We start from the raw sequence: 25,983 nt of genomic DNA, 5'->3' as shown, positions 1-25,983 counted from the left end.
TTTGACTTCATCCATTATCTTTTTATCATTTATCATTTAACATAGAAAAATGCGGAACGTGGAAAACTTTGATATGTTTTAGCCCATTTTTAAATATTCAGAAAGCTACCGATATCTTCTTTTTTATTTTGTTTAAATAAATTTACTAAACACTAAGGAGCGTCTGAATCATAGGACATAGGACTATAGATTTAATAATTTTAAGGTTAATGGTTAATATGTTGGGGTTGAAGTTAGTATCTTGGGGTTATTGGGGTTATTAAGTTTTTGTTCAAGATATAGAGTTGTAAAATAGAGTCTCGTTAAGATGAGAAATTTGAAAGAAAGATTGTTATGATGATTGAGTTTTTAGATAAGTATGGAAAGTATAGATAAATATGAAAAGTATAGGAAATAAAAAAATAGAAGTCATTTGATACATGTGAAACTTTCGTAGTGTTATGATTAAAAACACATCGAGCTAAGTTGGTAAGAATCATCAACTCAACGTAAAAGATACCATTTTTTTTAAATATTGGTGGGATTGAGATGATTATTTTTCCTAACTTATTCCAACTTCTCCTCATTCCAATGTTTTTAATGACTTTGATCTATTGACCACCATCGACAACTATCTTTTCCACACTGCTTTGGTGCATATTCTAGTGATCACCTCTAACGGAAACCACTTCTAATGATCAATTTTGACTATAATGATGACAATAATCATTTACGACAGAATTTGCCCTTACACAACCAACTCGAACGAAAATTACGTCTAGTGATCAACTTTGGCAAAAACTACTCTCGGTGGCCAACTTTGACAGCTTCGACAACTATCATTTCATACGACCAAATCTAACTATCGACTTTGTTTAACAATGAAACCATAGTATACTAATTTAGTTGTATACACTTTCTATCATATAATTGTTAATATTGGTAAATTAGATTTACGAATATACCAACAAATATTTTGAAAAAAATTACAAATATCCTAAAAGTTTATAGAAGTATCAAGAATTGTTTTTAGAGGAAGGTAGAAAAAAAAGCCTTATTTTAACTTAAAAAACAATGACTTCAAATATATAAATCAATAATTAGAAGTAAAATATGATTTGTAAATCAAAATATTTACGTAGGTAACTATGTTTTGGCCTTTGATAAAAGAGTTATTAGAAAGGTTTAAAAATAGGGGTGATAGGACAAATGTCTAAAATAAAAATATGTTCTCGGAGAATATCTATTTTTCATCCGAAGAATGGAGATTTATTTTTAATAATGTATTTTTTAAAAATATTGTCAAAAATAGCGTAGAAGGCAAACTATCGACAAAAATATAGTGATTAGGGCAAAGTCGTGTATAGGACTTTGCTTGGAAGTCGTAGACGGGGTCCAAGTCGTGGATACCATGTTTTTCTTTTTTCACATTATTTAATATATATATATATTAATATTTAATATATCATGGACCCCGCACCTTTTTAAGATATTTAATATACATATAAATTTAATATTTAATATATTTTGGACCCCACTTTATTTCTCACACACACACATGTGGGGTCCACGACTTGTGTGGGGTCCACGCATTGAAGTCGTGGACCCCGTCTACGACTTCCAAGTGGGTACACGACTTCATCGAAATCACTTTATTTTTGTCAATAGTTTTCCTTCTACCCTGTTTTTGACAATATTTTCAAAATACATTATTAAAAATAAATCTCTCCGAAGAATGCGTAAATGCTTAGATTCTTTAATTTTATCTAATTTCAAATGGGCAGATCGACCCACAAAATATTAATTATTCCTCTCATGTTCTCTATATTTAACTTGAAAGCATCCTTAGCCATAGAAATTTGTTTCTGTACTATTTCCAATGTACTAATATTTTTAAATCCCAAATTAAATTGAGTTAATGGTTCTGTTTAATTATTCCGCTGCGTAGGGCTCTTATCCCTTTAAATGATAGTAAATGCAATGAACTTCTATGAGAGCACATATATGGGAGAAGAAGACACTATTATTGATGACCATTTTACATGAAGGAAGGAAAACAACTTTTCTCATAAGGTTGAAGAGGCAAATGTACCATTGTATGGTAGTTATATGAAAGTATACAGAGATGTGTCAGCACTTGTAGCATTGTACAAACTAAAAACTTTTCATGGTTGATCAGATACAAGCTTCACTAGCCTTTTGGGACTTTTGCATGACCCAATGGATAATGTTATTTCAAGATCTATTTATGAAGTTAGAAAATTATTTAAAGAATTTGATTTAGGTTACTAAAAAATTCATGTATGTGTTAAAGAAAATAATGTTGCCTATTTAGAAATGAGAATGAAGAGTTAGAAAGTTGTCCTCATTGTGCGACTTGAAGATGGAAGATTGATGAACGAACAAACCAAATCAAACAAGGTGTGCCCTCCAAGATATTGAGATATTGTCCCATCATTCCACGACTTAAATGGATGTTTAAACTAAATGAAGTTATTGAAAGCTTATGTTGGCATTGGAGCCATAAAAGTAGTGATAGAAAGATTAAGTATCTAGTTGACTTTGTTGCATGGGAAACAATTTATGAAAAATGGCACGAGTTTTCTATGGATCCACATAATCTTAGGTTAGGCCTTATTACAGATGAGCTTAACAATTCTCCAATTTGAGTAGTTGATATAGTTGTTGGCCGGTCATGCTTGTTACTTACAATTTTCCTCCTTGGTTATGCATGAAAAAGGAAAACATAATTTTGACAATGTTGATTCCTGGACCTAGACAACTTGGAAATAATATTAATGTATATCTACAACCCCTTGTGGAAAATTTATAACAACTATAGAAACATATACAAGTTTATGATATTATAGGTAACACACATTTCAATTTGAGATCAATTCTTATGTGGACTATAAATGATTTTTCAGCATATGAAAATCTTGTCAAATGCACGACAAAAGGTAAAAATGCATGTCCAACATGTGAAGATGGTACTTGTTCTTATTGCTTGAAACATAGAAATAAATTTGCTTATATGGGTCATAGACGATTCTTGTCAATGGCTCATCCATATCGAAGCAAAAAAGCATGGATTGACGGTAGAATAGAAGAAGAGTTACCTCCCATATTTGCTACAAGTAGTGCAATCTAAGCCTAACTTGAAATTTTTGATAATTGTTAGGAAAAATGTGAAAAGAAAAAGAGCAAGAGTCATAAAGAATTATCAAATCAAAGGTGGAAGAAGCGATCTAACATATTGGAAGGTTAATGAACTTGAAGTTTATGATGTACCTTATTAAACTTCAAATTATTATGGTTCAAACCTAGGTCATAAACAATTTGAAACTTTAATTGTCTAAGAATTACCAATACGACACAACTTGGATGTCATGCACGTGGTGAAAATGTATGTGAGAGTATTATAGGTACATTATTAGATAGAAGTGGAAAGTCAAAAGATGGAATTGAAGCAAGAAAAAATTTACGACTTTTGAAAATTCCCGTTCCTCAAGAATGTGAAGGAAGAACTTATCATACCTCATGCTCCACACACATTGTCAAAGTCTAAGAAGAAATTATTTTGTTCAAGGTTATACAAGTTGAAGTTTCTTGATAGATACAATTCAAACAACATTTCAAAGTGTATATCATTAGATGAATGCAAAGTGATGGGGTTGAAGTCTCGTGATTATCATGTGTGTTAATGCAACAACTTTTATTTGTGGTACTTAGAGGCTTGCTCTCAAAAGGTTCAAGACATGCAATATACATGCTATGTTTATATTTCAATAGACTTTGTCAACATATAATTGATAGAAAGGTATATTGGATATTGAAAAAGAAGTGAATATTTTATGTCTTCTTGAAAGGTACTTTCCTTCGTCATTTTTTAATATAACGACACATTTGGTAATTCATTTGGGTTGCGAAGCCTGCATGTGTGGATTGGTTTAATTTCGTAGGATGTACCCATTTGAAAGGTAAATGTCTTACTTTTTATCTATTGATAATAATGTTTTTTCATGTACTAATAACATCTATTTTAGATACATGAAGGTATGAAAGGTTATGTACAAAACAAAGCACGACCAGAAGGGTGCATTGCAACATGTTTCTTAGTTAATGAATGTATTGACTTTTCAAACAAGTATTTTAAACAACCAGTTGAGGTAGTGAATAATCAACAACGTAATGAAGAATACCAAGACGATGTCATCTTAAATGGTTGTCCTATATCTTCTAGAACTTTAATCGAACTATTTGATGATGTACTTGAGAATGCACATCGATATCTTATTCAACACATCGGAGGTGGAACCATTTATAGAGTGAGATATAACCCTAACCAATATTACGTATTGTAATTTAAGTCTATTATTTAATGATAATTTATTTGGGTATGATGCATATGAATAAACTCATGGTCTTAGATAGAAGACTAGCAAAAGATTCTAATCTACGTACTTTGGAAAATTCATACAGAATAATTTATGGTTCAAAAGAGTGGTATTACTGTAGATGCTACAACATTATGTAGATCTAGTGCCAAAGATAAATCTCAAGTTGTGGATGCAGTTTCTTATTATGGAGTGTTACAAGAAATCATCTTGTTAGACTATTATGTCTACTAGCTTCCAACCTTCAAATATGATTAGGCAAATGTTCGCAATAGAGAAAAAGTTGAGGAAGGATTCACTTTTGTTAACTTACATCAAAGTCAAAGAAAGTTTATACGAGAGCCTTTCATATTTGCGTTGCAAGCCAAACAAGTGTTTTATGTTAGAGAAAATGACACTTCAAACTGATTTGTCTTATTAAAAGCACAGTCAAGAGGGTTTCATGACTTAAAAATGTATGATGAAAATTATGATGAAATTTTGGTTAATAATGAACACATATGTAGTGCGGTTGTTCCCCATCTCAGGAAAAATCGACCTGAGAAAATCCTATAAAATGCATGTGAAACTCATCTGATACCAGGACTTCTTCAACAAATCTTAGGGCAAATTCACGAATCTTGGTCGAGATTCATCATCTGCACTTACCAAGATTCATGAAACAAGTCGAGATTCTTCGATGGATTTCACGATTAGCAATAACATAAACCCAGATTAACTCAACATCTCAACAATAACTACATCAGATTTTCCATCAGCCTTAGATTTCAACTTAAAAATCTAAAAACATAAAGTAAACAACTAAGAACATAAACTAAAAAAAAGTAACTCACCTTTTTTAAATTTGGGGAAGTAAGAATGAGGGACATTCAAAGATTTTGGGAGAGTTCTTGCTTAGTTCACAGCAGTAGCATGAAAAGTTTTGAGGGTGTAATGCGTTTTGTGAGAATATCAAATGGTTGGTATTTTAGGGGTATTTCAATCCATTTGCTGTAAAACTATCTCATCGGTAATCTTGGTCAAGAGAGACTGAGAAATTTTATTGAAATCGTTTTTAAAATTTGGGAAGAATCTCGGGGCCGATCTCAGTTGAGATTGAAAAACAAAATTACGAGTTTTCCAAAATCATGCTATTTTTGAAATATAGAACCAAAATGGTGCTAGCTTTGTCAATTTTCCTTAAACAATCTCTATTTACTAAATATAGCCAAAAAAAACTTAAATGAGTTAGGAGGAATTTAGTAGATATATTTCATAAATAATTCAAAATTTTCTGCAACCCAAATACGAGTCATGTAAATTTTTCGTAAAGTTCTAAAAATTGAATTTTAAAAACACAAATGCAATTATGTAAATTGTTTTGTACATTCTTAAAATTTGGTAGATAAAGTTTTTTTCCATAAGTTTCTAAAATTAAAATTTTAAAATGGGATTGTCATTGAAATACCTGATACGTAAATTTGTCAAAAGAGAAGTTTATATGTAATAGAAATGTATATAATAAATTTTGTCTCATTAAAGTTTCTTTGCATACCAACACCAATTAAAAGATCTCTTGACCTTTCTTTAAAATTTGAGAGATCTCTCGAACTTTCTTTCGGTTCTCTAATTAGAGTATTGGGTGGAAATTTGATGTCAAATCAAATATTATATTTTTGAAATTCTCAATTAGATTTATCTGTAAAGTTGAGTAAATGGAGAGTTGTATTTTTCTGCTAGCAATCAAAATATAGTGGCAATGGCTTTCCATCCTTGCCTACCTTATATGTAATGGCTTTCCATCCTTGCCTCCCTTCTTCTCAAAATTTCATATACTGGCTTCTGACATTTTTAATAAAGTTTCATTTCTTCCAATCTCAATTCAGGTATTATGAACAATGTTCATTCCCAAAGCCAATTGTAAATTGAAGTTTAAGGTTAGATCAAGCAACCCATTCAACAGAAAACATGTATAAGGTTCAGAAGATTTGTCATACACATATATAGGATTAGGAAGATTTGTTTGATATCTCCATCGCAATAGATAGTGGTAGAATCAACATGACGGATGGGCGAGAGAGTAAAGATTAGCGGGCATGTGGGGTTCTGGAATGGATGACAAGCTTAATCAAAACCGTGGATGGAAACAATACTCTCATGAAAGTGCATGGACGTATGCTCTAAGTTCAAATATGCTTAAATAATTAAATGTATAAAGTTTAAAAAATATTTTCAAAGTAATATTAAATCTTAAAGATGAGAAAATCTTAAAAGATCATCTAAATCCAAAACAAAACATGAAAATAGGATTTTTAATTTAAAAAGAAAAAATGAAACAAAACTAGCGTATAATAAAAATATTAGATGATAATTGTTGAAAGAAAAAAAAGCAAATGGCTACGTATAGATTGATGGGTTTTTTAAAAATATAAAAAACTGGTAAAATATTTAGATTGTATAGAACAATTTTGAAAATGAAAAATGCTTACAGGTCCACCATGTAAAATACCAAAATTACCCTAGTCAACACACGATAAATTGATGCCACATGCACGCGATACATGATCGTTATCGGGTAGATTTTGATACAAGATCTCGAGCATACCATGTTCTGAGATGTCCTAGGATGAAAGAATTCTTCCTTTAATTAGTTATTGTATATCGGGACTTAGTGGCACCAAGATGGCACGAGATGAAAGAATTCTGCCTTTACTTTATTCGATCTCAAACCTTAATTGCACCGAGATGGCTTGAGATGAAAGATTTATGCCTTTATTTTTATTCAATCTCGGACATGCATTACCCCAAGATTTCCTAGAATGAAAGAGTTCTACCTTTAGTTATTTGATCTTGGGTCTTAATTGCACTGAGATGGTCAGAGGTAAAAGAATTCTACCTATTTATTCGATCTCGAGCATACATTCTCCTGAGATGTCATAGGATGAAAGATTTTTGCCTTTAGTTATTTAATCTCAAGCCTTAATTGCATCAAGATGACCTAAGATGAAAGAATTTTACCTTTATTTTATTTGATCTCGAACATACATTGCTCCAAGATGCTTCGGGACGAAAGAGTTCTACCTTTAGTTATTCGATCTCGAGCCTTAATTGCACCGAGATGGTCTGGGATTAATAAATCGCAAAGGCATATATTGAATTTATGAGAAAATGGTCATGTGTCATGGGCTTTTCTTATTTTATTACACAGACCGTAAATATTTTGGGTTTTTGTTACATTTATGTAAATTACTCATATTTATGTTATTAATATTCTAAATTAAAGCTGAATATTATTAGATGTCCATACCTCCTTAGGTTACAAATTCATCCATTAATCTCCCCATCAATCTTCTAACCATTATCCTCACAGCCCTATCAATAAAGGTTGTAAAGATCATTGAAAAATACACCACAATTGAGTTCAATTGTTATTCTTTCCTTTCTCTCTTTTACTTCATTCTCTTGTTTGGCTTCATTGTTCATATTGTTCTTTATTTTATAACAATTTTAAAGATTTAGATATTTTTCAAAAAATTATCAAAATAGATATTTTTAAAAATGACTAGTTCCTCTAAAAATGAGGCACAATTAGAGTACAAAAATCGAGAAAATATAATATTAATATAAATAAAATACTATATATAAATCAAATAAAATAAATAATAATTTAGAAAATTATCAACAAAATCTACTTTCTCTCATTTCTTTGGATATTTCACCCATATGTGTGACTTACAAAATCTACCAAATTTAATTATTTATAGATAATTTGGCAAACATGAGATAGATTACATGGCAAGAGTTAGTATCTTCAAGATACATGATAAAGTTGTTGGATATAGAGGGTAACGACAACATGCAATGACACTATGCATAATGGATAATGAGCATTTATTTTACTAATATTTATAATACTCCTCCTTAGATGTCCATTATATAAATGAAGTATGCCTTAAAACCTTACTAGAAAAAAAATCCTGTTGAAGAAAAAAAAGTACATATTTTATAGAATTTATACACTTACAAAAATACAATTTACTCCACCTTATGGAAACATCACTTGAGATCTTTGAGTCGCTGCATTTCAACGTTGTGCACTAATTTTTCAAGAGTTACGGTAGGTAATGATTTTGTAAATAAGTTTGTTAGGTTATTATTTCAACAAATTTGTTGTACTGTGATGTCACAATTTTCTTCAAGATCATTAGTGTAGAAAAGCTTCGATGAAATATGCTTTGTTCTTTCACATTTAATACAACCTCCTTCAATTTGAGCACCTTTTCAAAGAAAAAAAGAAAATAGGATTTTCAAGATCATCTATTTTGCTCAAATATTTAAAAGATGTTATATTAAATGTCTCATCGTATAATATCGTTGGAAGATTTTTAGAAGACATACCACATGTTCCACGAATGGGCTGAACTGTTGATCTTAGCCACACACATTTTCGACTTGTCACGTGCATTGCAAGAATTTCAGCATGATTTGAGGAGGTGGTTGTTTCACTAATCGCCATGATATAACAGTTCCTCCATATGTGAATAGATAACCTGTTTGAGATCTAGTTTTGTGTGGATTAGATAAATATACAAAATCTACAAAACTAATTAAGTCAAAACAAACTTATATCAATTGTTCGTCAAAGATAATGAAGTATATGTTTAATTTCATTTCAATGGTTTTTGTTGGAGAAGAACTATATCTAACTAATTAAATTTACTAAAAATGTAATATCGGATCTTGTTTTATTTAGCAAGATACATAAGTGCACATACTGCACTAACATATGGTACTTTTGGACCAAGAAGTTCTTCATTAACATCTTGAGGTTGAAATATATCTTTCTTCACATCTAGTGAACGAATTTGCATTAGAATGTTTAGTAGATATGCTTTATCCACATAAAACCTTCTAAAAAATTTCTTGTATAGGTTGACCGATGAACAAATATCTCATTTGCTAAATGCTCAATTTGCAAGCCAAGACAAAATTTTATAAAAACATAAGGATATATTCGATTATTTTGACATCCTTCTTTTAACAAATATTCACTCAGGTGATTGTACCACATTCGCCCTAATTGTTTCTATCCATATAATGATCGTTATAACTTTATTGAATATAGTTTCTGGGAATTTGATTTATATATTTTAGGTATCTTAAATCCTTTTGGGACTTTCATATAAATATCATTATCAAGAGTTCCATATAAATATGTCGTGACTACATCCATAAGATGCATGTCCAAATTTTCATATATAACCAGGCCAATTAAAATTTTTAATGTGATTGCATCCACCACCAGATAATATGTCTTCTCATAATCAATACTAGGTCTTTATGAAAAACCTTCTGCAACTAGTCTTACTTTATATCTTTTGATCTCATTTATATTTACATTTCTTTTTTTTTTTTTTTTGCACAAATACTCATTTATATCCCATAAGTCTAATACCTTCTAGTGTTTAAACTACTGGTCCAAAAACTTGACGTTTTGAAAGTCAGTGTAATTCTCAATTGCTTATGTCCAAAAAGACCAATATTTTGTCTATTTACATTCTTTAATATATTTTCAGATATAATATCAAAATTATTGGAAAACGAACTAAGGCTAGACACAGCAAAAATAATATAAAAAAAAATTCTAACCTTAAAACGTAAACATATCACGCATACATGAACTGGGAATTCAACTCTTTGAACTCGGGTCTGTTAGAACATCACAAAGTGAGAATTTTGACTCTCCAAATTCTCTCTTTATGAAGAACGAATTTATGCCTTTTTCTGCGTTTATCAAATAAAATGCCTAAGGTATTATTTATACGTTTCCTAGGGTTTTTTTTAATAAGTTTAGGTTTCCTAATAAGCTTCCAATTCTTCAATTAGGCTTATTAAGTACCCAACCCAAAGACAAATTCGACCCAGTTCTTTCATGTGCGACCCTTAAGGTTAATTTAATATGACAAAGAGCCCATAACTCATTTTGTGGCTCATAACTCATAATTGGTCTCTAGTGAGACATTATGGCTACCCCATATTAAATTAAGTCGGTGATCCAATATAACTTAATATAGTTATTGATTAATCCTTTTATTATGTGATATCTATAATTAAATATAAGACATGGGCAAAGTCACCTTATCTAATTAAATTGCTTTCTCGATCAATAAGCATACTGAAATAATAAATGACATGACATTAATACCATTATCAATTCATTTATAGCACGACCATGCATTTCCATAGTCATTTATAAGGGTATTAATGTCATTTATAGCACGACCATGCATTTCCACAATCATGCTTAATCGAGGGGCCCAAAGATATATCTCTCCATATCAAGAGGGATAAATTCCATCGTGATTAATCATTGTTTACTATATAATTTATAACGTATTCAAGTACAACCTTTATAATTATCCAGTTAAAGATAACGTTTGATTGCATCATAATAGATTAATTCTTATGTTTGATGTTATGATAATCTCAAGTCTAAGAATAAAACAATCAATTATTTGAGATTATTTATGATACATATCCATGTAATAATCTAAAAAAAATAGCTAGTCCAATTCTTATTCTCTAATAAAAAAATATGATTATAATTTATATCTCTACATAAATAATCATCCCATGATTATCAATTATAACTCATATTAATCTTAATTATAACTCATATTAATCTTACTTTATTATTGTTCCACAATAATAATTGATTAGAGACATTTAGAATATAAAAAAATATTCATGGATATTAGTATACAATAACATGTAATTGAATAATAATGAGAATAATAACTTTTATTAAATTATTAAACAATAAAAAAATATCCATAAAATTATTATAGAGCACAATAAAAACCAACAAAAATGTTGTCAATAACACATTGGTTCGGTTCCATCATTTTCTTATCATGACATAATTTATTATTGAGCTCTCATTATTATCCTTAGTTGTTTTATCTTCTTTGATGTTTTTGTCAGAAGTGAAATTTTAATTTAGATTTCTTTTGGAACATCCATACCCTTAATCGAGTTATTGACTTTTTTTTTTTCGAGGTTGTTTATCTTTGGAACCCACTGGTCTACTACGCTTTTGGTGTGTCCATATTTATTAATGACAAATTGTTGTGTTGGGATATAAAATTTTTATGGGTCATGTGAGACCTTGATTGCGTCTTAAACTATGCAATAAGATTGCATGCGGCAAAAGTAGGTTGTGACGACCCAACTCTTTATACTAAGCTGAGGTCATTATAACTATTGAAATAAAATAAAAGTCTCCTTAACAAAACGAGAAAAACAATACTAATTTTAATGAAAACCTCAAATACTCACTAAAATCATAATTAAATATGAAATAAACTCCTAATTCGGACCATATCTTCTTTTAAATAAAAATAGTCAAAGGATACAAAATAAAAAATGATGAAATCATAACTGCAAGATAAAAGCAGAAGCAAAAAGTTTCCCTATGGTACATCACGGTCACTTCTTGTCATTTGCCAGCTTTCCTCTACCCTTACCTCTACCTCTACTTGAAAGATAAGTATAGAAAGAGTGGATATAAACATATACTCAGTAAGAGACCTACTACTAGTCCCGCTAGGTGCCTGTTAACTTCCCATTAGAGTCCTGTAAAGAAGTATCCATAAACTGGTGCATTCCCGAACACACGCAATCTAATGATCCAGTATGAACATCTCTGGTCTTCGGTGAACCCAAAGGAACACCTAGGACAAAACTGATATTTGGTAAACTCGAAAGAACACCTAGAACAAACTGGTTTTCAGCGAACCCGAAGGAACACTTAAGACATCTCATGAGACTAGTAATCTCGTCGGACCACACATTCATAAAAAGGTGGTGATCCTTAAGGACACCCATGTAGATATGACTTTAATAGATAAAGTTAAGAAAACACCCTATCTATAGCATGTAGCACATCATAACATCATAAAAATGACATGAAAATTAATCATAATGTTCTTGATCATGAGATTGATATTTCATGCATCAACATTAACATAATCAGTCATAACTATCAGTCATCAACATACATCATCAATACATTATGCATTTTAGCTACATCAATGCATAATAGGAAAATCACATGCAAACTCTTAAATTCATTACGAGGGTCTAGTAGGAGAATCTCTTATCTAGGGATTAGGTTAACCAAAATATTCCTAACAACAACAATCAAGCTTTCCAAGAATAAATCCTACACAATAAGGGGAAGACTAACTAAGTTCAATAACTTAACAGTTGTTTAAAGATCAAGAAATTGACTTAATTCAACTTACCTAAAGTTGAGGTTGAATTTCCAATTTAACCTTAATTGGAAGAAATCAAGCTCTCAGTTCCTCTAGTAAACTCTAACCAAGTCTTCACAAAAAAATATAATCCAACTTAAATGAGATTTCATCTTAAAATCCAAAATTAAATTATTTAGGGTCCAAAAATTAATATCTCATGGATATTAATCAAAACCCATTAAACTCACCAAAACTTACCAAAAATAAGCTTGGTGGCTTGAAAAGGGCTTGGCGGCTCATGGGGACTAGCTGCAAGGACGCGACTTACTGATGCATATGGGTCAGATGACTGACGCAACTAGGATTAACTGGCGCATGCTTGTGGCTTGGAAGGAGAGACTCGACTTGACGTTAGCTTCGAAGAAGAAGTGGCTTGGGTTGCGCGACTTCGTTTGGCTTGATACGAAATGTGGCGCACGAAATGGTGGAAGGTAGTTCGCGAACAGAAAAATGATGGAGCTACGACTGACGTTCAATGATAAGGTGGCTGATCTACGTGAAGGGAAACACGGACGAGCTCTGACGACTGAACGTGCTTGTTGACACAATGGAAAATAAACATATCAAGGTGGCGCTTGATGACGAAACGACGGAGAAAGGAAGGCAGATGGTTGGTGTGCAACGGTGGTCGGAGGAAGATGACGGCGGATCTTGAGAGGTTAGGATTTTGTGAAGGTAATTTAAAGTTTTCTTGAGGAAGAAGAAGATGAATAGTATTAGGCACGCTCCTTGAGGTCTATTTAAGGAATAATAATAATAATATAATTTTCTTTTTCCTTATTCTTTTTCCAAAACAAAACCCATACATTCTCTCTCTTCATTTAAAACAATTAAAATCTCCTTTTTAAAACTCAAATATCCTCTCTCCTATATATATATATATATAATTAATCATAATTCCCTCAACTTCACCAAATATAAATCAACCAAACACATTCCACTTAAATCAAATTTTCATAACACCAAAATTCCAAATCTCTAAACTAACTAAATATTTTCCCAAAATATTTAATTAATCTTACATCTCACAAAATCAAACAATTTCAACAATTAACTCAAATAACACCCAAAATAATTTCAACATGGTTAAAATTAAACTTAAGATAATTAAAATTAAAAATTACCTTATTTTAGGGCATTACATATGTTATGCGACGAAACTAGTTGCGTGATAAAAGATGGTGATTGGAAAATATGCAACTTGTGTTTTGCGTTTTAGCTACGCGATGAGAAGGAACTACACAATGGACTAGAAGGTGAGGTGAGCTTTCTTCACCCAAAAGTAATGATGTCATTCTTGTGTAAGAAAGCTTGTGATTGATTTGACATTGCCATCCAATTGAAATCAGGATAAAGAAATGACAGTGACACGTGGTGTTTTGGCATTGGTTGAATCTCACCATCGAGTAGCATAATCATTCTGACATGGGAAGTCTCACCTAGGTAAAGTCCGGTTCTTTTTTAAGCTACTTTTACCTTGTGTTCACTTAATAAAATTGAGGAAATTTTAAGATTTTCATAGATTTATCACGAGCTCGAATCCGATAAGGAATCGTAAGGAAATGCAAGGAAGTTTTTGGCTAAGGAATTAGGCGAAGAAGGTAATTGATTGTGAGTGGTTCTTCTTAAAATGTTTTCGAACCAAAATGATTTCTAATGCCATTGAACCCTTAAATATATTTCTATTGATTCTTGAATTCTTGAGTTATATGTTTCCTCTTATGTTCTTAAACCCTTAATATAAACATAATTTATAAATAATTTGGATTTGAAAATGAACTAAAATGATGAAGTGAGATGATCTTTTATACCCTACGCAGTGAGATTCTTCACACTTGATATGTGTTCTGGTGTAGAATGTCTTACCTTGTTGTGTGATCTAGGATAAGATGCCCTATTCTTGCTATGTGTTCTAGTATGAGATACCTTTTGCATGCTGTGTGATCAGACATTGGAAGACGCATTATATGTAATGGAATTGATGGAACCTTGCTGATCAGGTTGAAACTACTCCACGCTGCTACAACCTAACAAAAGAGTGTGGTAAATGCTTGAGTTGAAGAATGGTACAAAGATGCAATAAAATGTACAAAATGATTTTGCGTTATGAATAGATGATGAGTTATGAAGAATGTGTTTCTATGCGATATGAGCTTTTAAGCATAAATTGAAAGGAAACGTTTTCCATGCGATTGATAATATTTGTTGATGAGATTTGAATTGTGTTGAACGCCTAATGTGTTAAGATGATTTGATGTAGACTTAATGTTTTACTATCGAAAGACATAATCTTTACATTACATGATTTGGCGAAACGAGTTACAATATTTTATGGCAGAATTGGACTTATTAAATATGTTGGTAAAAGACGATCACACTCACTAGACATTTTGTTTAACCTTTCAAATACTTTCATTTATTTCTCCCTCCTCCAGGTAATGAAGGACAACCAACGTTTGACTTGCGTCTTGATCGTCTGTCATGTCATATTCAAATCGCATCATCTTGGTAGTGGCCACTGTCAGCTCGCATAACATGTACAAGCTAGGCAAGGAGAGTTAAACTAGTGTGTTTTGAGATTGTATACCTTTTCAGTTGAAGGAACTTTGTACTAGCGATTATATGTACTTCTTTATCCATTATCGATGAAGTAATTGTGTTTTCTCAATTAAGTTCTCATTTTGCATTCAGTTTGTTGGTTGTGTTTATTCTACTTACAAAGCATTTTGCATGCTATCTCGTAGGAAGATTCACGTAGGATGTCTAGGCAGTCACGTCTCCACTTGGTCGTCAACATGGAGTGACTTTTGGGGTGGGACATGACAAAATATTTACAACTGCTATATAATGTGACTTAGTTACTTTACTAATTTGTTATATTTTGCAAATGAATTATTTTTTAACTTCAAGTTCACATTGATCTATATGAGGATCTAAATGAGATAATAATGATACATTCCATGTAATTTCTTTTTCCAACTTCTGAATTTCTCCCCCTAATATTGGAAAATTTGTTTGATTAAAATAACAATATACAAATCATGCAGTAAATAAATCTCTCGTCAGAAGTTTAAGATAGTTAACTATTGATAGAGAATCAAATCCAACATATATTCCTAGTCTCCTTTGAGGACCTATCTTAGTACGTTGTGGTGGAGTAATTGGAACATATACTACATATCCAAAAATTCTTAGATGAGAAATATTTGACTTATGACCATATACTAATTGCAATGACGAATACTTGTGATAAGTTTCTGGCCTAACACGCACAAGTAATGCAACATGCAAAAGAACATGTCTCTATGCAGATGTAGGAAGTTTAGCTTTTATAAGCAATGATCTAGCAATTAATTGGAAACATTTTACAATGAACTATACTAAACCACATTTTGTTTGTGGGTGAACATGGACTATATATTGCTCAACACTTATCCCAATTGACATACAATAATTATCAAAAGTCTGAGATGTAAATTTACTAACATTATTAAGTCAAATGTTCTTAATTGTATAATCAGAAAACTATTCTTTTAACTTTTTGAACAAGTAATCAGAAAATTATTTAGCAAGTAATTTTGCAAATAGAAGATTTCAACTTGATAATAACCACACATATGAATATTTGTTGAATGCGTCCATGATTACTACGAAATACTTAAATGATCCACTTGGAGGGCTAATAGATCCACATATATCAATTCTAAAAATATATGTTATTTTGTTGAAATTGCCGAAAATGCCCTAAAAACCAAATGTTTTCTTTGACTTGCATTCAATTTTAATTCCTTGGGTCGTCTCAAGAGAAGTGCAGAAGATGAGACACCGAAGAGAAAGGAGTAGAAGGGCAAAGTAGTATTTCACATTAAAGAAAAAAGGATGGAAAATATAAAAGCTTTTGAAATTTTTAGGTCATTTTGAAAATTTTTCCTTTTTATCTCTCACTCGTTCATGTCTTCACTTAACGATTTCCTTTACCCCTCTCATTCGTTCACCTTTTACCAAATCATAGCAGGTTTCCGGCGTTCGCCTTTTCCGCTCAGTGTCCATTCAGCCGTCGGTCCAACACCCGCATCCCTGACCCTTCGTCTGTTCACCAGCGTTCACAGTAATGTTCTCCCTTCAGGTTCACCAATCCTTGTGGCTAAACTTTGTCTAATTTTGCAGGAAACCCCAGAGCGTTTCCCCTAAGAAACTCCCGAAATAAGTTTACCTACAAATTTCCTCTCATTCGATTATCGTCTTTCTGCTGCATAGGTTGATTTTCAGTGGTGTTAATTGGATTTCTTGTTGCTTCCTTCATAATGTGGATGTTAGTTTCTCATTTTACTAATCGTTTTGAAATTTAATGAGGGGTGATGATTATTTAGGTTAAGAATTGTAACTTTAGTCCCTATCAATGAGTGGAGAGTTTTGCATGTGTGACCCAAATTTGATTTCGCGAATGTGAAATTGCTTGAATTCTATACATAATGAAAACTAACGTTATGCTTGCATCATAAAGCAATAACCAACGTTAAATTGTCATTTGAGACTGCAGGTCTCAACCATAGCTAATTGATGAAACCCCTAGTGCGATTTCACTTTCAAGAGAAGTTGAGCCCACAATTTTAGCAATGGCCAAGAACTTTTATTTTTATAAAAGTTGCAATAGACCTTGAATTGTGTTCCGGGTCTCATTGATTTGCGAATGGACTTTAGGGAGATCTTATTGTTGGTTGGTGTTTTGTGATGTGAGGAAAAACGTTAGTTTTGTTGTTTTTAGAAAATGGGTCATTGGACATCAGTGCAATGAAATCTCGTCTGTATGAAAAAAAAAAACTATGGCCTGTTTGAATTACTTTTAAGGACTGTGGTCGAATAGTTACAATTATGTGGATTTGAACGTATTCAGAAAAAAATGGGGACTTAGGTGAAGGTTAAGACAAACCGAAAGGTACAAATTTCGTTCTCCTACTTTCTCCCAAACTAAATAGCACCAATAAAGAACTCAGTTGAATTTGAATTTGGGAGGTAGCTCACGTTGCTGATTGAAACTACACAAAAGAAAAGGGCAAGTACACAATTCTTACCATCTTTTGTCTGTTTTATGTTGAAATTTGGCCTTCATCTTCTTTAGTTTTCTGTTGATTCAAAAATTTGAGGAGCGTGATTTTGATTTTGAAAGTGATGGAAATGAAGTTAAGGAACCAAATGATGAGCGTCTTCCAAAGAAGACGTAACCATGATGCAGACCTAATAGCTTTTAGCAACTGTGGATTAATTTTGGTCGCCAATGGTTCTATTATTGTTGTTGTTGTTGTTGTTACTATTGTTGTTGTTGTTGTTATTATTATTGTTGTGGGTTTTGAACTCTCGACCTTTTGAATAGGTAGATACACTTGACTCAGCATAAATTGGTGATTCTGATGGTTCCTTAGCTCATCATTCCTCTATCAAATTTTAGTATTGATTTTGCTGTTAAAAGTATTTGTTCTTTTAGGACTTTCTTCATGCTTTCTTCTTGTTTGACCTTGATTGATGTTTTTTGAATGAAATATGAAATAAAAATAATTTTCAATGGTTTCTGGACGTGGATCGTTGTTAGCAAAGTTTGTAATCCTTTTCTTATATAAAAAGACTTTGTTGTCTAAGTCATTGTTAAAATACTTCTCAATGGTTTCTACATGGTTGTTAGCATATCATATAATGATGTCTTATTTCTCTCTTTATGGCTTGCATCACTTTTTTTTGTCTATGTAAATAAATATTCCAGCATGTCACTATATGAAAGGTGTTGAATTATTTGTTATATGCCTTCTCCTTTTCCTCATTGGATTGCCAGTTAATGGAGAAATAATAGTGGTCTTCATTGTTTGTTGAACTTTTTATGTTTATGATGGTTAGCAAGAACAAGAAAGCCATTTGCAATGGCAGAATCGGAAGCAAGGAAAGTTAAATATTCAAATACTGGCACAGAATCCTTTTCTAATGGGGATTATAATTGAGGGATAGTAGCCTTCCAACTCTTTCGTTTAGTTGAATGAACCTATGTCCACATTTGATGACCAGACCACTTTCAAAATGCGACTACTTCCTTTTTTTTATGGAATAGCGACTACTTTTTTCCATGCCCCTTTCCAAAATCATTTCTTGATATCTTCCATTGTCATCTGATCTGATGTCTCTCATGTTCAACTACAGAATTCTCTTGGAAGACTTATTTTTATTAAGGATTTTGACATTGAAGCATATGTTTGTGTCAGCTCCTGTCAAGTGATGACTGACGACTATTGTGATTGTGAGTAAGTAGGCTTTTGGGCCACTGGCTACATGCTTCTTGAATGTTTTTATGCTCAACTGCTAAAAGTATACTGTTTGAAAAATAATATCACATAATATTAGAAAATACAAAACCCTATATCTAGGAGAGAATTTGTGCCCAATGAATTTCTTTTGTCTTCTTAAAACAAATCCTCTAGAGAGTATTTGAGTTTTGAGAGTAATTTTATCTCATAATAGAACAAGTTATCTTTCTTGTGAGAGGAACACCTTGTACAGTGTTCACAAAATCTAACGAACCCAAGTTTGTGGAACAAAGAAAACTTCGACAAATTTATAATGGGAAGAAAGTTTTATGGAAGAAAAATGTTTATGAGAAAGGTTAAAAACCAATTCGAAGAAAAAACATATTTATAGATTCATGACATTTGGATAGTCTATTCCTCAAGTTGGTTAAAATTTGAAATGGTGTCTATTCATAAAGGAACGTGCTACTCATGGAGTTAAAAGGATACAACCTTATACGTATAGTTGTGTACAATTTATTCCAATGTATACAATATACATGGTGAAGTGGACCAACAATTTTCAACCTTGTTAAAAAAAAGGATTTATGTGAAGGTTAAGACAAACTGAAAGGTAAAAGATTCTTCTCCTACCCCTCTCTCAACCACTGATAAAGAGCCTAGTTGAATTTGAATTTAAGAGCTAGCTCATGTGAGCAACAATAGAACGACTTTGAATATATAAACTATACAAGAGAAAATGATAAGTATGCATTGCTTTAAACTTCCCTTCTTTTCTATGTTTATGCTCAAATCTTGTCTTCATCTTTAGTTTTTTGTTTGTTGTTTCAAATATTTGGGGAATGCGATTTTGGTTTTGAAACTGATGGAGATGAAATTAAGGAACCAAATGATGAGTGTTTTCCAAAGAAGACGCAACCATGATGTGAACCGAACAGCTTTTAGCTATTGGGGATTAATTTTGGTCGAGGATGGTTCTTTCTTTCTTTCTTTTATTATTATTATTATTATTTTTGTGGGTTTTGAACTCTCGTCCTTCTCAATAGATACACCTACTTGACTTGGCCAAAATTGGTAATTCTGATGGTTCCTTAGTTCATCATTCCTCTATGAAATTTTAGTTTTGATTTTAGAAGTATTCGTTCTCTTAGGACTTCCAAATCTATCTTCATACTTCATTTTGATTGACATGGTTTGGATGAATTAGAATAATTTTCAAAGTTTCTGGATGGTGGGGTGGTTAACAAAGTTTGTTGCATGTTTTCTCAATGTGCAACTGTGTTAATTCTAAAATTTGAATTTGTAGTCGCAACTTAAACCATACACATTTTAAGTGATGGATAGTACAGTTAACATGGATGTGGACAAGACTTTTGTTCGAGATTTGGACTACTGAAACACAACCGTGTTCTGGCTATGAGGTAGGTGTTACTCATTCTATGTTTGGATCATCTTTTAATGTATGCCATTTTAAGTGGTTTCTTGTGAATTGAACATCCCCACAGTGAAAGAAAAGTTGAGGTACAAGCACTTATACATCAAATTGTTGAAATAGGAAAATTGTTTTGAGGATAGAATTCAAACAGTGAAGTCAGAAGTGCGTAAACAAATTATTACCAGGTATTTATCGTTACAAATCAATTTGTGAGGTCATGTAATCATCAATTATTTTAGAACATCTGAGTTTATGTAACCTATACACTTGCTTATTCTTTTTGTTCCATTTTTTTTTACTTTAACTATTGAATTTGTTTCATTAGTAGAGAACCTTTCAAGATAGGCCATAATAAGCTAAAAATTGGTTTAGTTTTAGTTTTATGCTATTGGATGTCAAGTGCTAAAACTTTTACAAGATTTTGTGAAGGATTTACAATTGTTGACAAACAAGTATTTAAGTAGGGTAAATTCGAGTTATTTTAGACCAAATTTTGTAGTTACACTTTTGACCTTACAACATAACTACCAAATCTGGCTTCAAGAAATATATCTGGTCCTTAGCAAGGGATATATACTGTCATGGGGCATTTTTTAACAGACATTTTTATTCAATTAAGATTCAACTTTTATTATTAAATGTTTGGTGGTCCAATTTGTACATTCTAGCACTTGTTTAAGAAATCAAAATTTCCGAAGGATGTAATTGTAATTACCACTTATATATATATATATATATATATATATATATATATATATATATATATATATATATATATATATATATATATATATATATATATATATATTTGCACTCTTTTAAGAGTTGGAATGTAAATGAAGTACAAGCAATCAACATTTCGACTTGGATACGTTTTTATTTTTGTTTATGTACTTTGATGATCGTTCAATTTAAATTCTTGTACTTTGATAAATGTTTAATTTAAATTTCCCTACTTTAAACATGGTCTCAATGACTAAATAATGTATAAGTTGGCAAATAAAAGTAATAAAATATGCCCAATATCATATAAGACACTTGGGTGTTTATTTTTCTTCCTGTAAAATCCCTCTCTCTCGTACTTTCCATTCTTCCTCTCCAGCCTCCTCATTCTTTATCTTCTCCGATTTAATTGGTTGTTTCTCGACTGTAATGGATGGTTGCCATTGGGCACTAGTTAAAAAGTTTTTCATTTTGTGTAATGGGAATTTAATTTTGTTTCTAAATCAGAGGCTTTGGGGCATTATTGTTGAAATGTGAACCGAAAAATAGAAGAGTTTGTGTATATGTGAATTTGATGGATGTCTGTTTTTCTTTTTTAGTTATATTTTTAAAGGGAGGGTGGCGCACATCAAAAGTTGTGAGGACACAAAAGTAAGGCATACCGGAGAAAGAAGAAGAATAAAAAGAGAGGAAAAACAGAGAGAAAGAAATGGGAAGAGAAAAAAAATGAAAAAAAAAAAAAACCTGTTACCAAAGAAGAAAACTAGGAAGAAGTTGGAGAAGAAGAGAGGGGGAGAGTGGACATTATAAGATATTGTTGGTACAATCTATTGTCCAGAAGGGTGCGTTTTGGACTTTTCATTTTAAAAGTAGCATACTTTTTAAAAAATCGTCATAGTGTTTTTCTCGAGCCATTCAGTCAAGTTTAAGTAAGAGAATTATTGGGAAATTTGTGTGTCCAAAATTCGTCCCTCGTTTAGTAGGTGAATATAGTGAAGTCTATTTCGAAATTATTTCAGTTGTAATTGATTTCGTAATATAAATATTAATTATATGTACATTGTTATGAAATAGGAAAAAGTAATGACTTGCTGAAAAGTTTTACAACTCCCAATAACATTTTTTCAAGTATTTGGTTCTTTCCTTTCTTTTCTCATCCGCACTCACATTTCATATTTTCACAAATAATCAAGGAAGATAAATTGAATATAGCTTACTTTTGTTTAGAATTTTCTTTTTAATTTACTTAAGATTTGCATACCAATGCGGACAACAAATTTTGTTTAAGTCTTTTCTTGTGTAATCTTGATGCTAAATTAAACATCTCGGTTGAGTTTGTTTATATACCTCGAGATTAGTGTAGGTTTTCAAATCTTGGGTGAGTATGAAATGATTTGACCCCTAAATTTTGGTTTTATTAATTTTCTATACGTATTTTTTAGATGTCTTATTGGTTTTGGTGGTGAATGAAAGGAAGATGAGAAAGAATATTTTGGAGGTCAAATGAAAGGGGTTGAATGTCGATGTTAGTATAAAATTTGAGGAAGTTTTAGGTGAAATTTACAAAATTAGTTGGATAAATTCAGTCGAATATGATTTAGCTTTTAAGATGTTTGTATAATGTGAAGCCTTTTATATCTGCTTTTGTTGTTAGTAATCAAGTTCTTCAATTTTTTCTTATCAGTGATGAGACATTTTAAAGGTGTGGTTATGGTTTCTAAGGTATCAATACCAACCCGTCAATCTAAGAGTACTTAACATCATTTACTATTCAATTGGCCTAAAAAAAACATTAATTTATTGTCACTTGACCCCAGTCTTCAGTTAATCCCTAAGTACAATGGTGTCGTGAATGAGGTTCGAGATTGGAGTCTGTTGACTACAAACGTGTGTTCTTTAGAGCTAGGAGATAATACAGATGAATTGGTTATCAGGGTACATATAGAGTCATCAAATGAAGATTTTAATGACAATGATAATGCATTTGGCATGGAGAAGCATTGAAGATTTCTAGGCCTAGTACTCGATACGATTTGGAGACAGAATCCAAGGTTGAGCATCAATCTATCGAGCTCTGTTTTCTTGCTCTGTTGATGCTCTAAACCTTCAATTAAGTTTGATTAGTTCTGAAATGAACATTAAAGCCAAGAATGACCTGAATTAAGCTTATATCTAAAAATCCACGGAATAGAAACTTAGGATATCAGAACAACCTTGATTTAAGAAGAATAAGATAACATATTTTCAACTTTATCACTTTCTCTGATCAGGCGATTATGCCTGAGCGGGGTTCGAGTCTAGATGTGGATTTCTACCCTCACATCACCACTGATAGACAACAATGTGGGTGCAGTTCTTCGTGTAGCAGCCGAAGGGTGCCATTATTCCCATCGTTAAAGAGTTATGCTCTAACACAGATGAGGATGGGGCTTCTTACATAGTTCGAGATCGCCTAGCATTACTACAATTTTGACATTTTTTGATGTGCAAAACACATAAAAAATGTCTACCTTCATGGCCAAAGCTCATCAAGTAGGCAGATATCAAGAAATATTGTCCATCAAGAAAATAAGTTTTCTTGGTGGCCAAAACATGTCATTAAAAATCTTTTCTTGATGTTTTTAGCCATCAAGAAATGAGATTTTGACGTCTTTAATTTTTTCCATCAAGTATATGAAATGTTCATCAAGAAACAACTTTTTATTGATATGTGTTGCACATCAACATAAGGTAATAATGACGTTTTTCATCCATCAACTATTCTTTAAAAACATCAAGAAATCCCTTTTTGTTGACATGTGTTGCCTATGAACTATTATCTTTTGTATTGACGGTTTTTGACTGTCAGCTAAACTATTTTGTTGATGTTTTTTTATCCGTCAACTATATCAGTTGTAAAACAATAAATAAAATATGGATCATTATAACCCTTCCATGTATATCCAAGATGTAATCAACTCTAAACAAGCTTTTAACCTAAAATTTATATCTATATAGAGAAATATCTCAGATACCGATTTTGTACTTTATACATAGACACACAATCGACAAAGTATGCAAAATGCACATACATAAAACTACAAGTCAATTTCAAATAACTCTCGCAAAATATCGAACAAAACCTACACAACTCTAAATTTCGAGCAACACTAAATTTTCAAAACCTACACAACTGATATGGTCAAGAATTTGAATTTCTTGCACAATCTAATTTGCTTTAGTTATTCGACTCCTTCAACTTTTGGTGCTCAAATTTTCACTTCAAGATTCGTTATTTTGCTTTGTTCATCTATTTGTTATTAAACGTTATCAGGATTTGTATCTCTACCGTACTCCATTTATTTTTACGAAATACAAATATTCTAATAAAATTCAAACATTTAAATCGCATCTAAACAAACATAAACTCAAGAACAGAAAAAAAAAGTATTTATTTTGGCCTTTGATTGGTCAAATAAGTGATGAAAAAAATAATCATAAACAACACATTTTTTCATGCACCACAAAGAAGCTGCCCCATGCCATACAACCCATTTCTTGAGATCTACAGCTTCACTTTATAATATATTAACGTATAAGAAATTGTTAACGTAATATGGAAGGGTCAAATACCATATACAATATATATTTAATTGGTATAATATCCTAAATTATATAACAAACATCTCTTTCAATTCTTAAGCAAACTTGTCTTGCTTTTGGGTATTGAGAAATTTATATAATTTACTCCCTAATGTATGCATATATATGTGTGTGTGGTACTAATTAGTTAACATAATTTATGAATCAAATTTTGAGGTTAAGTTAATAGGCAGAGGATAATGAGGAGTGAGTAGGTTTTTGATTGTGGGAGATGAATACATGTCCAACTTGATCATTGCATTAAATTATGGGTTATGATTGATTTAATGAAATAAATTTTAGGTTAAAAGCTACAAATTTAATCTCTTTGACTTTTCATATCGCTCTATCTTATACTTTTTTTTTTAGTAAATAATTTTAGTAAAAAAACTACAGCGGTGGAGATCAAACCATCGACCTAAGATTGATACAATAATTGTTATTTTATTCCACTAAGTTATATAATGCTTAGATTGACGTTTGTATCTAGAAGATTGTTTAACGTTTCAATTTTGTCTCTTAGGTCTTAGAAACGGGTGTTTAATAGATGCACTTAGAGTGTTTTTAGATATATTCAACATATTTAAAAATTCATCGATCTATTGGATATCAGATTAGAAGTTGAGGATCATATTAGACAAGAGCTTCAATTATTTTTAATAGATTCATTACTTAACTATAAATGACAAAATTGAAGAAATATCTAGAAATATAGCAAAATTTTAGAATATATCAATGATAGATACCGATAAATTATGGATGATTGATAGACACTTGTCGATTAATATTCATTCTTAATAGAATCTGAAATTTTACTATACTTTCATTTATTTTTCTATATTTGAAATTAACCCTTTTAAAAGTCGGTTTAAATAACGTCTAGAAAGATGTATTTAACATATTCTTAAAAGTTCAATAAGCTCGTACTTTGAGAATTGCAATATTATAATCCCAACATTTGACCATTTAACTAAATGTACATAAAGTCGAAATAAAAATTGAACATATAAAAGAATGTAAATGAAATTTTAAAGAGAACAAGAGAGAAAATTAAAATTATATATTTATCCCCAACTTTGTATGTAACGTTCAATTGAAGACAAAATTGATAAAATAAAATTTAACAATTTGGTAATGTATTTTGACACTCTAGAGAGTGGTGATGGGATTGGGTCTTCAAATCATCGTTTTATATCTATCAATTTTAATTTATATAGAAACAAGAAAAATTAGAATTAAAGTTT

General features: G+C 31.3%; 1 long non-coding RNA gene across 2 annotated transcripts; it reads left to right on the top strand.

Moving 5' to 3' along the window:
• Nucleotides 1-16,524: 16,524 nt before the first annotated feature.
• LOC103492024 (uncharacterized) lies at nucleotides 16,525-22,267 on the top strand. Of its 2 annotated transcripts, XR_538212.3 has the most exons (3): nucleotides 16,586-20,381; nucleotides 20,466-20,580; nucleotides 21,718-22,267. It is a non-coding gene; the product is annotated as an uncharacterized LOC103492024 (long non-coding RNA). The 2 variants fall into 2 exon arrangements; XR_538210.3 differs by lacking the exon at nucleotides 21,718-22,267 and having other exon boundaries at nucleotides 16,525-20,381; nucleotides 20,466-20,683.
• Nucleotides 22,268-25,983: the final 3,716 nt, after the last annotated feature.

The sequence above is a fragment of the Cucumis melo genome, chromosome 2, assembly GCF_025177605.1.
Source record: "Cucumis melo cultivar AY chromosome 2, USDA_Cmelo_AY_1.0, whole genome shotgun sequence".
NCBI classification, from domain to species: domain Eukaryota; kingdom Viridiplantae; phylum Streptophyta; class Magnoliopsida; order Cucurbitales; family Cucurbitaceae; genus Cucumis; species Cucumis melo.
This window is presented reverse-complemented; position numbering and strand designations above follow the sequence as displayed.